Raw genomic sequence first — 15,822 nt, 5'->3', positions numbered from 1 at the left:
CCCAACCCAAGGTCATTACTATCAAGATATACAATGTCCTCCTTGTGTATAGCAGACATCACGTATCTCTAACATACATCTATATTATGATATAGAAAGCTAAAGCTGCCTTTATTATATGGGTATTCATGTGCCAGTATTTGGAGATGACCACCTGGGCATTAGCACCCATGAGCAGAGATGGCCCCCATCCCGATGGTCAGTCAAAGGCTCCAGAGCCAATACACCAAGCAATACTATTCAGTTGTGTTTTAGTGAAGTCAGTCACAAACCATTGAGACCTTTATCTATCTGGGTCCCAAAATCAGCATGTGGGTCAACCAGCCGCCCCCCCCGCCCCCCAACTATGATTATAGAACTGGTTCCCTGCTATGCTTAACCAAGGCTCCTAGACCCCAGTTTGACTACCGTACACCCTCATGTTATGCCTCTTGGGCAGTCACTTCAAAAATAAATGAATACCCTTAAGACTATGTTCTTTTTGTTTCAATGTGGGTCCAAAGTTGTGAGATTTCTTTTCATTTTTTTACTTTACATGCTCTGAGCTTTGTTTTACTCCAACAAAACTCAAAATCCCTTCTGAAGCCATGAAAGTAATAAAGTGATGGATTCATGCAAACACTAGGGGGAGCCGAATTTTAAAAATGTATGCAGTCAGCTGAAGCTCCCCCTGGTGGTGGCTAATTCACAAAGTAATTTATCATACACTCATATGTTGTCTTTACATGGCCGAGTGAGCTCTGTTTTTTGAAAATTAGAACTCTTAGCATCGAAAGTATCAATAAAAAGAACATCTAAGGGCTTGTGGCACTCTCAAAAATGTTGAAGACAATCACCGGTGTTAACCTAGTATCCGGATTGATGCATCGTCAGTCTTGAGTGATTGTGAGACATCTGCCTGTCTATTTAACCTAAATCACCTACTGCGCTTATAAGAATCTTCAAACATAGAAATAGACAAAACATATATTAAGGTCACATAGCTAAGAGATGTCTGTAAGCACATTGTGGAAGTGGGACTGTTTACTGACCGTCCCAGGAGATAAAACTTCCTTCCAGTTAGTGAATTTGTATAGCATCTTAATTCCTTAGATTGAAGTCTAATTCCTTAAAGATGTTATCCCCTTTAAATAGGCACCCTAAGTTTACTGACCCATAAATAGCCACCCCAAAACAAAGAGAAAACTAAGTAACATTGCTTTATCATAAATTGACTTAGTACATATTGATAAGAAACTAGAAATTCACTATCCTCCATTTGTCAGCGCTCTATCCTGCTTCTGGAGTAATCATTTACTCTCAATTCAGATGCCTCTCCTCTCCTGCATAAAAATATTTACATGTACTCACCTTATGTGGCTGTCCCGGTGTCCCGCGCCACGGTCCACGGTGGAATTTCCTTGCCCCTGTAAACAAACAGGGAAAGGGCACAGAGGGACCGTGGCGAGTACAAGTTATGCAGCCCCCCCTCTCCACCCAGTCACCTCACTATTTTTTCAATACTTTTGGACAACCCCTTTAAATCTCAGTTCAGACTCCTCCCCTGAGCTGATTACTGCAGATATTTCTCAATCTAGAATCCTCTCCTTCCCTGTCTCCCGTGCTGATCATAAGCTCTTAACTCAAATTCAAACTACTTTCCTCCCCTTCCTCATGCACTAATCTGAATTAAGACTCCTCTCATACCCCTTCCTCTTGCACTGATCACTCTCCTCCACTGCCTCCTGCACTAATCTTTAAAGGGAACCAGTCACCAGGAACCTAATTTTCACTAAAGACAGGTTGAAGAAGCCCATCACACCTGCAGTGCAAATATGTCTTTCTACTTTCTCCAAGTGTTCGCATTAGAATCTAATTCTGTGTTATAACTTACCTTCCACCCTGACAGAATCCTCTGTGTAGTCCTAGGGTTTGGGCTTTGGTTTTGATACATTTCAAAAAACAATGTGTGATTTGTCTGTGCTGCAGACTCCTCAGCTCTCAGCCCTTTGGGCTTCTGTACAGCTCCTCCCACCTGCTCCTTCACAGAGGTCACAGCTTGGTGAACTGACATCAGGGGGAGAGGGAGGAACTGTATAGGAGCACAAAGATGGGGGCCAAGAGCTGAGGAGTCTGTAGCACAGACAAGTCACATGTTGTTTTTTGAAATGCATCCAAACCAAAGCCCAACCCCTAGGACTACACAGAGGATTCTGTCAGGGTGCATATAAATGCAGACTATAAATTATATAGATATTGTATTATTCCTCCTGTAGACACACAATGTATGTATTTAGGAAAATACAGCCTCCACTGTCACTCTTGTGTTCTGGTAAGGGTACATGGATTCTCTAAATGCAGTATACTAATAACCAAACAATGTCAATATAGAGAAAGAACTGACTGTATACATCACAGGTGCTCGAGACCTCCTACAATGGATAGAAGTGTAGCAAACTCTGAAGTCATGTTTTTAGCATATGATTGTTATTGCAATTGCTGTTTTTGTAGCTTTCTGCACGCATCACATGACATTGTCTGGCCAAGTCTGTGTTTTGGCTGTGGCTGCGGGTGAAGTCATGGCACAGTACCCGGGGCCTGGTGCCGCATTGTTTTGCTGTCCAGCACTTTTACTGATAGCTGACTCAGCCTCAGCGCCTCGCATGGTGCAGTCGGGACTCTGACAGAGACATCTCCCCGAGCAGTCTGGGTCCTAGCGGTCTCAACGTGGCGCCTCATTCCCGAGATTTTATCCCCATTCATTTGAGAAGTTCATATCCTGGAATGCCTCTTCAAAGCAATTGTGTTAGGTCTATTAAATCGCATGCACTTTCATGTCCTGTCTACTTGACACGCTATAAAATTTACAGACAACTCTATTTGTATATATGGAGAGGAAAAATTAAAGGAATTGTCTAGTTCAGACACTCTTTAATTTGGAAGCAGCCTCTGATGACAAGCTTATTTGCTGGAACTGACAGGAGAAGCAATAAGGATGTCGTCTCACACTATGCTACAACGCACAGGGCTATATTAGGTACACATGTTTAGCACTGCTGGATCCTCATATAGGTGGTATGGGTGGGCGCCCGGTGCCTTTGGCTTGCAAGGGGCCCACGTCTGTCCATATCCGGGCCCTATATGAAGATCCGCCGTCTATACTCACCTTCCGGTCTCTTCTCTCCGGCCCGCGGCTCCATCTTCTCCTTCCGGACAGGCAAATGACGTAGTGTGTGTGTGCCCAGAGTGTGGGCAGGAAGAGGAGAAGACGCAGCACAGGGCCAGGAAGAAGTTGAAGATAAGTATAGAGATGCTGATGTCTGGACCTCCAGAGTGGAGTTGAGCGGACCTGATGGTCGGGTTCCGCTGTCTGACCCCAGGACATATTTACCGCATTGGCTGTTTGGCCACCAATAGGGCAATATGTCTGGGTCAGGTGGCCAAACCCAGAAGCCAAACCCAACCATCAGATCCACTCATCTCTACTCTGGAGTACTCTGCTCTTCACAGCTAACCTCCAAGCTCCCAACTCTCCATAAATTACATTTCCAAACACCCTTTTATTAAATTGAGTCGATAATAATTGACTCGCTATTCAGAACCCTCAAGTAAAGAAAAAAGTGATTACACAGAGCATTCCTAACCCTGGAGGACCCAGTATGCCCATTCATTATACAGATAGTCCATTGATGTCAATAGGAACTATGTAATTCCTTATTTGCCCTGTGGGGGAGCTGCAGGAGAATTGAACACTTGATTGTGATGATACTAACAAAAGGGACTGGCAGGTATTGTTCAACTTCACAGGTCCAAAGACATACCAAGTGCAAATGCAATAGATTGTTACCTATTTTACGCCACCGGTCAGGTGCATTGTGGGTGGAGTAAAGGCTTACATACCAGCAAATCTGTAATTATGATGGATAAGTATGTGACTGCGAAGCCCAGGGAAGAGAAGGAGTTAATAACACATTAAGAATGTGGTTTCTTCACAGCAATGATTTCCTTCCTAGCGCTTTGATCCTTTGTTCTTGGCGCAATTCATGGCGACTTTTTATAGTTTTCTATAAAGAGTTTTAAGGAGTAAGATTGGACGGGAAATACTTTCATACACTGAATTTTAATGAAATATCTTGTGTGCTATTTATATGTGTAATGTACCTGTATACAATGTGTGGACCTATAGGATCATTTCTGATTTAAATCTCTTCCCAAATACTAAAGCTTCATGTATTTTCCACTTTTCTAAACCTGCATCTCTCTCATCTAAGGGCAGAAGTCGATGCTTCACAGCTGTTCTTCCTTCTGTAGTGGTTGCAACTAAATCGCAACTGTGTTTCTGCTCCGGAGCTGTTCTTCCTAGTAACAAAAGGATAGGAGGCTGCAACAAACTTTATCCATTTTTGAGTTAGAGTCTCCAGGTCTGTCAGTCACCTACCTTACTGTATGGATACCCTATTCTGCCCTCCCTTTATCTTATTTTTCTATCACTGTATTGTAGCTACACCCTCATAAAGGGAACCTGTCATCAGGGAGGTCATTTGTACCCAAGGTTCTGATAGCCTATGAAATGTTCAGCAAAAAGACTAAATTCTGTGATTTTTAATTATTTTACATTACCTGCCTCCCTGTCAGCAGCGTTTGATGAATCCGGGGGCAGGGGGCAGTTTAAAGAGCACAAGTCGTCTTCTCCTAACTCATGTAGAAGGGGAGAGGCATGAGTGGGGAGGAGAGAATGAAGAGGGATGGGAGAAATCGTTTGCACTGCCACCCCCCTGGGACTCACCACACACTGCTGGCAGGGAGCTAGACGATATAAAATAATAAATTAATAAGCACCGGTTTAATTGATATTGCTGACAAAGGCATTTTAAAATCTGTCTTCAGGTAAAAATTACCTCCCTGATGACAGATTCCCTTTAACCGGTTCAGGACCAGGCCCTTTCCTGTTTTTTCATTTCCATTTTTCACTCCCCACCTTCAAAAACCTCTAACTTTTTTATTTTTCCATGTAAAGAGCTGTGTGACAGCTTGTTTTCTGGGTAACAAATTGCACTTCATAGTGGTGGCATTGAACATTCCCTGCCGTGTACTGGAAAGCGGGAAAAAAAATTCCAAATGCAGTGAAAATGGTGAAAAACCGCATTTGCGCAGTATTCTTGTGGGCTTGGATTTTACGGCTTTCACTTCACGCCCCAAATGACGCATCTACTTTATTCTTGGGTCAATACGATTACAGGGATAACAAATTTGCTGCTGATTCCGAGTTACAATCCAGAGCTGCACACTCACACTTCTGCTGATCCTGAATTACAATCGAGAGCTGCACTCACACTTCTGTGGATACTGGGTTACAATCCAGAGCTGCACTTGTACTTCTGTGCATACTGAGTTACAATCTAGGATTGTACCCACACTTCTGTTGGCCCTGAGTTACAATCCAGAGCTGCATTAAAATTTCTGCTAATTACAAACAAATACATTGACAAATTGTATAAATTGCACAGTATTGTAACAATTGGGGTGAGTAAAGCAGTTTTGGGGGTTTTTTTATGAGACCAAAAAAATATGTGCACCTTCTTCTAGAAACAGCAGAGCTCCTATCCATGGACTGGTATAGCAGCACACAGGGCAATGCATGTGATCTGCAATACTAGACAACATTTTACAGCACTGACCTCAATTTTCCTTATAAACCAAACACTTCCCCTAATCCTGGCAAGATAAAGGAAATGGCGGCGCTGGAGCTTGTGATCCGACTGGAAAATGTTTTTGGAGATCATCTCGCATGCATGTGAGTGCTATTGTTTTATTCCGGAAATCAACAGCATAAAACGAGACGCTCCAGATTTTTTTTTTTCAGGTACAAAATGAAATGTCTTTGTTCTCAGTCCCTAAATATTCAATTGTTTTATGATGACGGTGACAGAATCCAATCCAAAGTCATGTGACTTTTGTGTTCTGGCATTTTTTTCCCTGCGTTATTTAAAGGGAAAGCCCAATGTCTTAAAGGGGTTTTCCCATGAAAGTAAATTCTCAAATCTCAACCTCCTAGTGATGTTGGCACAATAAAGAACATTTTTAACACTTTACTTCACAATTTTACTCAGTTTTATTGCTGTTTTAGCTCCTAAGACTCCCTAGACTGGTCTGTGCAAAATCCCAGGGTGTGGGCAGGGAATCAGTAAGCAGACACTTCATGATCCATCTAGTTCTGTGAGCTGACAATGTGGTTAGATTATCAGGGTACAGGTTTATATACACTTTCATCTGGCTTTTGAACATTTTACCAGTATCTGACACATAGAAAGAGAGATGAGACAGATCAGACATGAGATGATGAGATCCATGAGATGCCTATTGCACACAATGACAGTCAGCTCTCCTACATCTCTGCTATTCCAAAACATACTAGATCTGCTGTGACTTCATGCTGTGCCTCCCTAGATAAATAACCTGTCTGTAGCTTGTAGTTCTCCTCACGCTGCTGCTGCCGGCCAGGTGCCAGTGTCTGTGTATCAGTGCGAGCTCTGTGCAGGGAGCAAAGAGAGAAACTCAGTTCCAGGGCCATCACACAGAAATCCAAGATGGCTTCTCTGACCCCAAGTCAGAAGTTACAGGGTCGTGTTGAAGGGTAACTGAAATTGTGTACAGCAGGGGCGATAGAGACTTATATCTGTGAAATGTTGTATTTTTGTTAATAACAGTGAATTAGAGAATGTGTTATTTTGTTATCCTGAGCACATATAAGTAACTTGTCTTCATGGGAATAACATTTAAGGGAGAATTGCAGGATGGCCGACAGGATGAGCCAATGTTAAAATCTGCAATACTGGGCAGGTAAGAGGGACTTGCGGTCTGCCGTTCTGACAATGGTTGGAGATCCAGGCAATCTCTACAGCTGGTTGTTATGGGGTCATTACTGGTACTTCTTCTTATGTGGTGCCTTTCTATAGCGCCACATCGGAAGAAGATTACAGGAGATCGGGTCCTGCTGGTGCCGGTGCTGGTCTGTGTTGTTATAGCCAGGCCACGACACTAACAACTGCAATCAGAAAACCTCAGATCCTGGGTGTTTAACCCCTTAGACGGTCATGAAACATGGACCACAGTGTTTAAGCAGGTGTAGAGGGTGTGAGCACCACGGTGCTGATGATGTCACAGGCAGTCCGGAGGTATAGTATCTTTCTATTAAACCATTAAACCAAAAAAAAAAAAAAAAATGTAACGTTTTACTATCTGCCTCTATATGAATTACTTTACAGAGCTTAGTATCATCTGCAAATATCGAAATCTATTCTGTAAACACTCTATATAAGGTCATTAATAAAAATATTAAAAAGAAGTGGCCCCAATACTGACCCCTGTGGCACTCCATTGGTAACGTCAACCCAATAATGAAAAGGTGTCATTAATGACGACCCTCTGTTTTCTATCACTAAGCCAATTACTTACCCAAATACAGGATTTTCCACTATTCCCAGCAGTCTCATTTTATATACCAACCTTTTATGCGGCAAGGTGTCAAATGCCTTTGAAAAGTCCAGATATACAACATGCACAGCGTCCCCTAGGTCAAGTCTAGAACTTACCTTCTCATAGAAGCCGATCAGATTAGTCTGACAGGACCAGTCCCTACTAAACCATGCTGATGCTGGGTTATAAGATTATGTACAGTGAGATACTCCAGGATAGCATCTCTAATAAACCCCTCAAATATTTTCCCCACAACGGAAGTTAGACTCACAGGTCTGTAGTTTCCAGGATCGCTTTTTGATTCTTTTTTGTATATTTTGCGTTTTTCCCCCCAAAAAAATTATACAATGTTCCCTCTCACAACAGGATAAAATCCTTCATCCACATACATACAAGAATGTAAAGGTATGTTTCATTTAAAATACATAATACCAAATGGTAAATTTCCATTTATGTAGAAACATAGAGAGTAGCTTACTATAATGTGCGGACATATACGGATGTGAAGATTACAGATGGGATATATGATATGGGGGATACATTAGGCAGTAAGTAGAGACTCAGATCTGGTTGAATTTTCAGGTTAACATTTAGGGGACTGACATGAGCCCACAGGTGTAGCTAGATGTTCAGTACAGGAAGGGGTTAACCCCAAACCCTTGTATACCAATATTACCACCATACATGGCCTATATAGAGGTATATAATGATTCTAATCTGGGATCAGCACCGTTCCTAAGTGATTACAAACAAAATGTAGTGACTTACATTTCTCTCTCATTCCAGGGACACCATCACCACTTTTTTTCCAGCCTCGTCTTGTATCTGAAAAGTTTACATATTACATATTAACATTACTGTACATAAAGATGGATACAGGAAAGACTATTTATAGCAGTAGCCAACGACATACAGTACGATATGATACAACTTTATTGATCCCCTGGTTTGGGGAAATTGATTGTACATGTGATCAAGGCGTTGTAGACAGCCCTTAGGGTGATGCCACACGTGGCGTTTTGAACCAGTTTTTAAGCAGTCCGTTAAAAAAACGCATCAGTTTTTGACCAGTTTAACCAATTATCTTACTTAAAACGGGACAAAAACGCATGCGTTTTTTAACGGACTGCTTAAAAACGGCCCAAAAACGGGTTCAAAACGCCATGTGTGCTGCTGGCCTCTGGGTGCGTTCACACGTGACGTTAACGCATGCTTTTTCAAACATATCACAGCTGAGAACAGATTTGCCTGATTACATTGCTGTCAATATTGTGTTTACAAAACACATGTGTTAACACCACATTAATGCTGTGTAAACGCAATGTTGACAGCAGCATACCTTGGCAAATATTCTTAGCTGTTGTGATGCGCTACTACCACGTGTGAAAACACAGGAAACCTATAGGCAGACATACAGACACATACCGTCCATATTTACCTCATACATCTCCTCCCTGTGTGTTCAGGACCTTTGGAGGACTGTCCTGTAATCTGTATCTGTATAGCACTTCATGTGTGAGGACTCAGCACAGCTGCCTCACAGACATCACATCCAACTCTATCTTCCTCCAGGGGAGAGTTGAAATTGTGAGAGTGCCCTCTAATGTCACACACAGGGCATTACAGCTCATGGCTGCCACAGACCAAACTGGGCTGACCCCAGTCCTATAATGGGCAATGAAAGATGGCGGCCATGTCTGACAACTCATGTGCACAGCTGGAAAGTGTGATGAGGATAGAGGGCTCTGTTATTCCTAGTTGTGTCACACGATTTCCGCTCAGACGGGCTGCCACTTTGGGTGTTTTCACATTTGACGGTTTTCTTCATTGCTGAACTGTAAACACAGCTGGTTAGACTTTCAATAACCTAACAGATTATAACTTGAAAAAATGCATGCATTTTTGCGACGCGTTTAAAAGCGCATTCAAAAATTGCCATGTGTGAACGCACCCTTATAATCCCCCAAGGGTCATTGCTGGGTCTTCTGATTTAACTCATCTGTAACTGACCTTAACACAAGTTTTATCACCTGCAGAAATAAGGTGCATGTCTCACGTGCCCCAAAAACCCCAGTTAAATGCGGCGCAAAACGGAAAAAACTCGGGAAACCCCTGTAAACGCAAACGCAGACAAAGTGGCACCCACCGGGGCGGCCCAATCGCATTGGCGTTTCTACGGAAACGGCTGCGATCGGGAACGAGCCGCCGGTGTTTTGCGTTAATTCAATGCAAAACACTGGCGGCTTGTTCCCGATCGCAGGCGTTTCCATAGAAACGCCAATGCGATCGGGCTGCGGCCCGCCCCGGTGGGTGCGGCTTTGTCTGTTTTGCACGTGACATCACCCTTAAGATTGCAGATAAGCAGGAAACAGTAAATGTGTGGTCTGGAAAGCTCATACTGTGACCTTCATAATGGGGCACATTTACTTACCTGTCCCGTCGCGAACCCCAAGGTGCGTTGTCCGACGAGGATTCGGAGCTGCTGTGATTCACTAAGATCGTTTGTCCAATTTCCTGCATGTGTCGCTTCCCCCGCTGAGGTCCACTGGAGTTCACCTTCTTCTTCCCAGTGAATGTGAGTGCATGGCTTGCGACACAATTTTGAATGTTAAATCCCGCGCTTAGTCGGATCAGTTGGGTTGTCTGACGGCCACGCCCCCCAATTTGTGTCGCATGAAAGTCAGTGCTAAAATCTGATCGCGTGCGCCAAAAACCCCAGTTAAATGCGACGCAAAGCAGAAAAAGTCGGGAAACCCCAAGAAAATGCGGTCCGCGGACCCTTAGTAAATATGCCCCAATATCTGTATCTGTGTACCTGGCATCTGCTTCTCATGTTCTGGTGCCACATACTTCCAAGGTCCTGTGGACTCCGGGCCTAGATGAGACGGAGCTATTTTTTTTCTTCAAATTTTATGGATGACTAGTGTCATTCCTGCACTAATTTGAGAGAAGTAATTTTAGGAACCCAAGATGTCCATCCAATGCTGACCAGTATGAGGACATCTCTGTATCCATACATGTCCCCCTAGAACACAGACGTTACTTTGATTCCACGTCTTGGCTGCATTTCAAAGAGCGGACCGCACTGGGGGAGCAGACTCTTATTTAGACGACTCACGTAACAGGAGGTGGAATTTTCCATCTGGCGCAGACTCTACGTCTGCGTGGGGCGACTCGACGGAGGGGTCAAAAATAAAAGAAAAAAGCAGATTAGGAAGAACCGTTATCGGAATGAAATTTTCAGCAGCGTCAGAGAGAAGAATTTTTAAACAAAATAGTTATGTTTCCCCTTCAGGCTCATTGACAACAAAGGGGGTCCCTATGGCGCCATGTGTGAGGGTCACGGCTTAATCGAGGCAGCAGGCGGTGCACCGAGCTGGGCACTAGGCCAGGCTGCCGCTTCCTCACAATACACAGCACAGGAAGACCTCGAGGTTTGCACTAACTTCCAAGGACAAGGCTGAAAGGAAGAGCATTATATACAGAAAATATTTTATGGCCATATGTCAACCTGCAGGAATGTCCATAGGATGAAGTCACTATGTTGTACAGCGCTTTCAATAATCCCTTTATGATTAACAATGAATTGCTTTCTCTTGATTATTTGTCCAGCTACAATCCTGGAATATAAATGCATTTTTTCACAGTCCAGAGTAAAGAGGTGGTAGACAACCTTTAATACAATATTGTAATAAGTTATTATTGTCAAGACAGATTGAGTGGTCACTATTGCATTGAACTTCACATCAATTAAACTACTAGCCCCCTCAGGCAGGGTATGAAACATCCTTTATAGAATTCCCTCTTTTATATGAATTCTTAACTGTTTACATAGAAACAAAACCTCTAAAGTAATAAGAAACTGAGCAAAGACAAATCATATTTTGCCTGAGATTAGTAAAGTTTAGAGGCTGCAGATGGTGTCAATTCATATGCTTATATTTTCTATAGTAGCTAGAAAAATGATTTTGTTGTCCATAGTGAAGTTTATAATCTTATTTTTCAGATTACATCAGGATTGTGGTTCTGTGATCTACAGAAGCGGTGATAAAGGCAAGTAAAGACGTAGTTGGAAAAGATCCAGTTCACATTTATTTAACTCCTTGTATTTCCAGTTCTGTAGCTCAAATAATCACAAGCCTGATGCAATCTGAAAGATGACATTCTTAACTTTAATGTGACATCAATAAGCTCTAGGTACTATATAACAGAATATAGAGACGTCTGAAGTGACGCTCCCCTGTAGCCAATAAACTTGTCATCTCTGGTAAAACATGACTCTTCTCTGTTCATTTTCACATGACTTTGTAGTTTACCCATACAAAATATCCTCCAATTTCACATGAAAGATGGAATTCTAGAAAGAACATTTCTGTTCCTACCTGACAGAGCTGGCAATTTAATGAGGTCATATCTGGTGACCAGTTCCATTTAATTTGTGTGGGGTACTGCTTAAAGAGAACCTGTGATCAGAAATTGGCCTAATAAACCACTGCCAGCATGTTGACAAGTAGCTGAGCAGATCATGTTTCCTTCATGGCCCAGTGTGGTGGCATCATCAAGAAATTCTTCTTTGATGTGAGATGTCATTTGGTTTAGTGAAGTCAAGGAGGCAGAGAGACTAACACAATAACACATCTGGACCAGATCTCCTGAAGTTGGTCACGTGATGTCAGTCACATAAGAGAAGGTGTTCAGAGGTGAGGAGAGCTTGACTCTGGTGTTAAAATCTCCGCCTCCCTGACTTTATACATCTAACTTCAAAGTTTATTTTCTTGATGCCACCAACCTGGGCCATGAAAGAAACAGGACCTAGAAGCTGTTCAGCTGCTTGACAACATACTGGCAATAGTTTATTAGGTCAATTTCTGATGACAGGTTCCCTACCCAAAAACAGATATAACTCGAGTATAAGCAAAGTTTTCCCCACTCGGCTCATATTCGGGTATATAAAAAAAATAAACTGAGTACTCACCATTCCAACGCCTCATCTATCTTCATGTGAGCAGGCTCCATAAGCAGTGCCTCTCCTTTCTTCATGCTGGCTACAGCTGCTGCTGACATCACAGTTGTGCACCTGCTGAGCCATGCGCACGGAGCGGTCTTGGACCTGGCGAAGGCGCACGTGAAGAAAGAAGAGGCGCTGCCCTCAGAGCTGTCGCGGACCTGGAGCCGGCGCACATGAAGAGAGAATAGGAGCTACCTGGGCGACGGAATGGTGAGTACTCAGTTTATTTTTTTTTATTAACAAGTTATACACTACAGGGGGCTGACTATATACTTCAAGCGGCTGGCAGGCTATACATTACAGTGGGCGGGCATGCTTTATACTACAAGGGGCTGGCAGGCTATATACTGGGAGGCTGTGAAAAATGCATTTCCCACCCTAGGCTTATACTCAAGTCAATAGGTTTTCCAAGTTTTTGGTGGTAGAATTAGGTACCTCGGCTTATACTCGAGTATATACGGTAATTCCTGAAGGACATAGGCCTCACACAAATGGATTTGCACTGCTTGATCCTTTAGGTTACAGGTAGAAAAGATGCACCTAGAGGTTTTTAACATGGGTTCTTTCCTTTCTCCCTTTTCAGAATAGAAGTACATTTGGCCAAACCCTTTTGTATAGGGCAGTGGTGGTGAACCTATGGCACGGGTGACAGAGGCGGCGCTCCAAGCTCTTTCTGTGGGCACCTGGCCATTGCCCCAGAACACCAGAAAGGACTCAAAGAATTTTCCTGCAGTTCCAAGCAACTTAAAAGATGCTGCTTTAAGTGATATTTTAAAGTGATACTTACTCGCCTACTTGGGACTGTAGGAAGAGGGAGAATGTGTAGACAGGGCCGAATTATCTTTGGAGGACCTCCTGCTGGATTCTCTGTGTACAGAGGGACACTGGAAAGAAGCTGCAATTATGCAAATTTTCCCTCCTTCTTTCTACTGTGTTGCTGTCCTCAGGAGGCCGGTATGATTGAACGTTGTTGAAGAACAAGGAGCAATAAGTGACTGCATTAAAGGGGTTATCCGGCTGTTGAAAATTACTGAGGGCCGGGCTAGGGTGGGCTAGTTAAACATAATAAACCTGTTCTTTCCTCGTCCGGCACCGCCGATGTCCCGCGCCGCAGTCCCTTCGATCCATGCCCCTGTTTGTTTACAGGGGCACAGAAGGCAGAAGGGGCACAGAAGGCGCGCACAGTGAACTTCCGGTCCGCGATGTGGTCGACTCCTCCCATCCGTCCCTATCTCTCAGCGTTGTTCCGGCCGGCCAGAAGCTCCCTGTGCACCCTTGTATACAAACCGGCACACAGATGTACATGTTTATTATGTTTAGTTTAACTAGCCCACCCCAGCCCGGCCCTCAGTAATTTTTAACACCCGGATAACCCCTTTAATTTTAGGTTGGCACCTCATGATAAATGAGGGTTTGGGGTTGCAGTTTGGGCACTCGGTATGGGGGAATGGGTTTAGATAAATATTTGTCAGGCATCTGATACATATCCAAGCTTCTGCCCCAGCAACCAAGTCAGTAAAGGCAGAGACCATTTTGGTGGAGTCAGAGTAAAATTGACCCGAATTTCATCAGAATTTAGGTAAATGATGGAATGTGCTTTTAGTTGATATGAATGTGGATGCACTTTTTGCTCATGTCGAGTAGTGATGCAATGCCTGCCCTTATCTTAGAACTGCTAGAGTGATCAGGAAAACTGGATGAAGGTTTGTCCAGTTTATGTTCTCTCTGTGTACTGCTTTGTTTTAGTTTTTTCCTTTTCTTCATGTTTGTAGAGGGAAGCTGCTATGGTTCCTTATATACACTGTACATATGAGGGGAAAATTGTTTTCTTACATCTCACACAAATACAGAAACACATAAAAGTATAGCACTGCTAGACGTTGTAGCATCATGATAAGAACATTTTAGCCAGATATTGAAAGTTCAGCCATTCATCAAAACTGACTGTTTGGGAGGCAATCCCTCTATACCCGGAAATTGTTACAGATGTTGCCCGTGTGGTCACTGCATCGCCAGCCACCAGTCCATGTAGACAGTTTGTTCTCTAGCCTTAAAATAATTAGGTGAGACTCAATGTCATCTAGGACAGAGGACCTGATGGAGACAATACTGTGTCTAAAAACAAATTCATACTCACTAAACGAATCCATTACATTTTTGTTTATAATCCCCCCCCCCCCCCCCCACATAGTTTTCTGCATAATTACAAGTTATTAAAGTTATAGTTCTAAGGTTATATTCCAATAAATTAAAATAAAAAGCCTTAATACTGTAATTTTAACTTTCTCCATGGAAGTGGGAGTCAGAGAAATTGAGGTTTCACTTATGGACGCTACAGGTGGGGTGTACACAGGGGGAAGGGGGGGGGGGGCTGTATTACTATGGTGTACCTTACTTTGGATTCCCACAAATCTGATAGTAATGCCCAATCCTAACTATATATCATCAAGATTTGTTTAATCTTCAAGACCCAGACACTATTACTTGCAATAGAAGCTAAACACGGTTAAGAAGCAGTAGAAGATTTCTGCCACAGCAAACTGCCTCCCTAGCTAAAGGAAATAATATCTAAACTTTGCAATTTTGCCCATAAATATTCTCTACACAGCTGGAGAAGAAAAATTGCCCAATGTGGGGTTTTTTTTTCCATTAGGACATACAAGGAACAGGAGTAAACAGGTAGAGGATCACACTGCACTGTCAGCCATGACATAACCATTTCCTCCGCAGACAGGACGGGGCAATTTTTTTTTCTATTTAACAATCATTGATGGAGAGGAACAAGAACAGATAACAGATTCCAATTTCCGCTAGACCTATGTTATATGCATATACAGGCGGTCCCCTACTTAAGAACACCCGACAACCCATAGTTACAGACAGACCCCTCTGACCTCTGGTGACCTCTCTGGATGTTACTATAGTCCCAGGCTGCAACGATCAGTTGTAAGGTGTCTGTAATGAAGCTTTATTGATAATCCTTGGTCCCATTAGAGCAAAAAAAAAAAGGTTTAAACTCCAATTATCACTGGGGCCAGTTTTTTTTTTTGTCTGGATCTACAATTATAAAATATACAGTTTCGATTTACATACAAATTCAACTTAAGAACAGACCTCCAGACCCTATCTTGTACGTAACCGGGGGACTGCGTGCATGTATGTATGCTCAGCACTGCTCATCATTCCATAAGATATCATCCGTGTGAATGGCCAGGTCTAGGTAAGGACTACATACAGCATGTGGAAGGATTCAGTTCTCTTAACCTGGAGGGGGAGGAGTGCAAGATCAAAATCAAATGAAATGGACAGTGACAAAAGAATTCTGCAACAATAAACATCTACCACAAGGTTGAAAGACT

General features: G+C 42.9%; 1 long non-coding RNA gene across 1 annotated transcript in view; it reads right to left on the bottom strand.

Moving 5' to 3' along the window:
• LOC140077198 (uncharacterized) overlaps positions 1-9,142 on the bottom strand; it is a 74,555-nt gene extending 65,413 nt beyond the window's left edge. Inside the window, exons 1-2 of the long non-coding RNA XR_011849726.1 lie at positions 8,894-9,142; positions 8,224-8,280 (exon numbers count right to left, since the gene is read on the bottom strand). This is a non-coding gene — a long non-coding RNA (uncharacterized lncRNA). The remainder of the gene's footprint in view (positions 1-8,223; positions 8,281-8,893) is intronic.
• Positions 9,143-15,822: the final 6,680 nt, after the last annotated feature.

The sequence above is a fragment of the Engystomops pustulosus genome, chromosome 9 (genome assembly GCF_040894005.1).
Source record: "Engystomops pustulosus chromosome 9, aEngPut4.maternal, whole genome shotgun sequence".
NCBI classification, from domain to species: domain Eukaryota; kingdom Metazoa; phylum Chordata; class Amphibia; order Anura; family Leptodactylidae; genus Engystomops; species Engystomops pustulosus.
The sequence above is the reverse complement of the archived record's forward strand: the minus strand, read 5'-3'. Positions and strand labels throughout refer to the sequence as shown.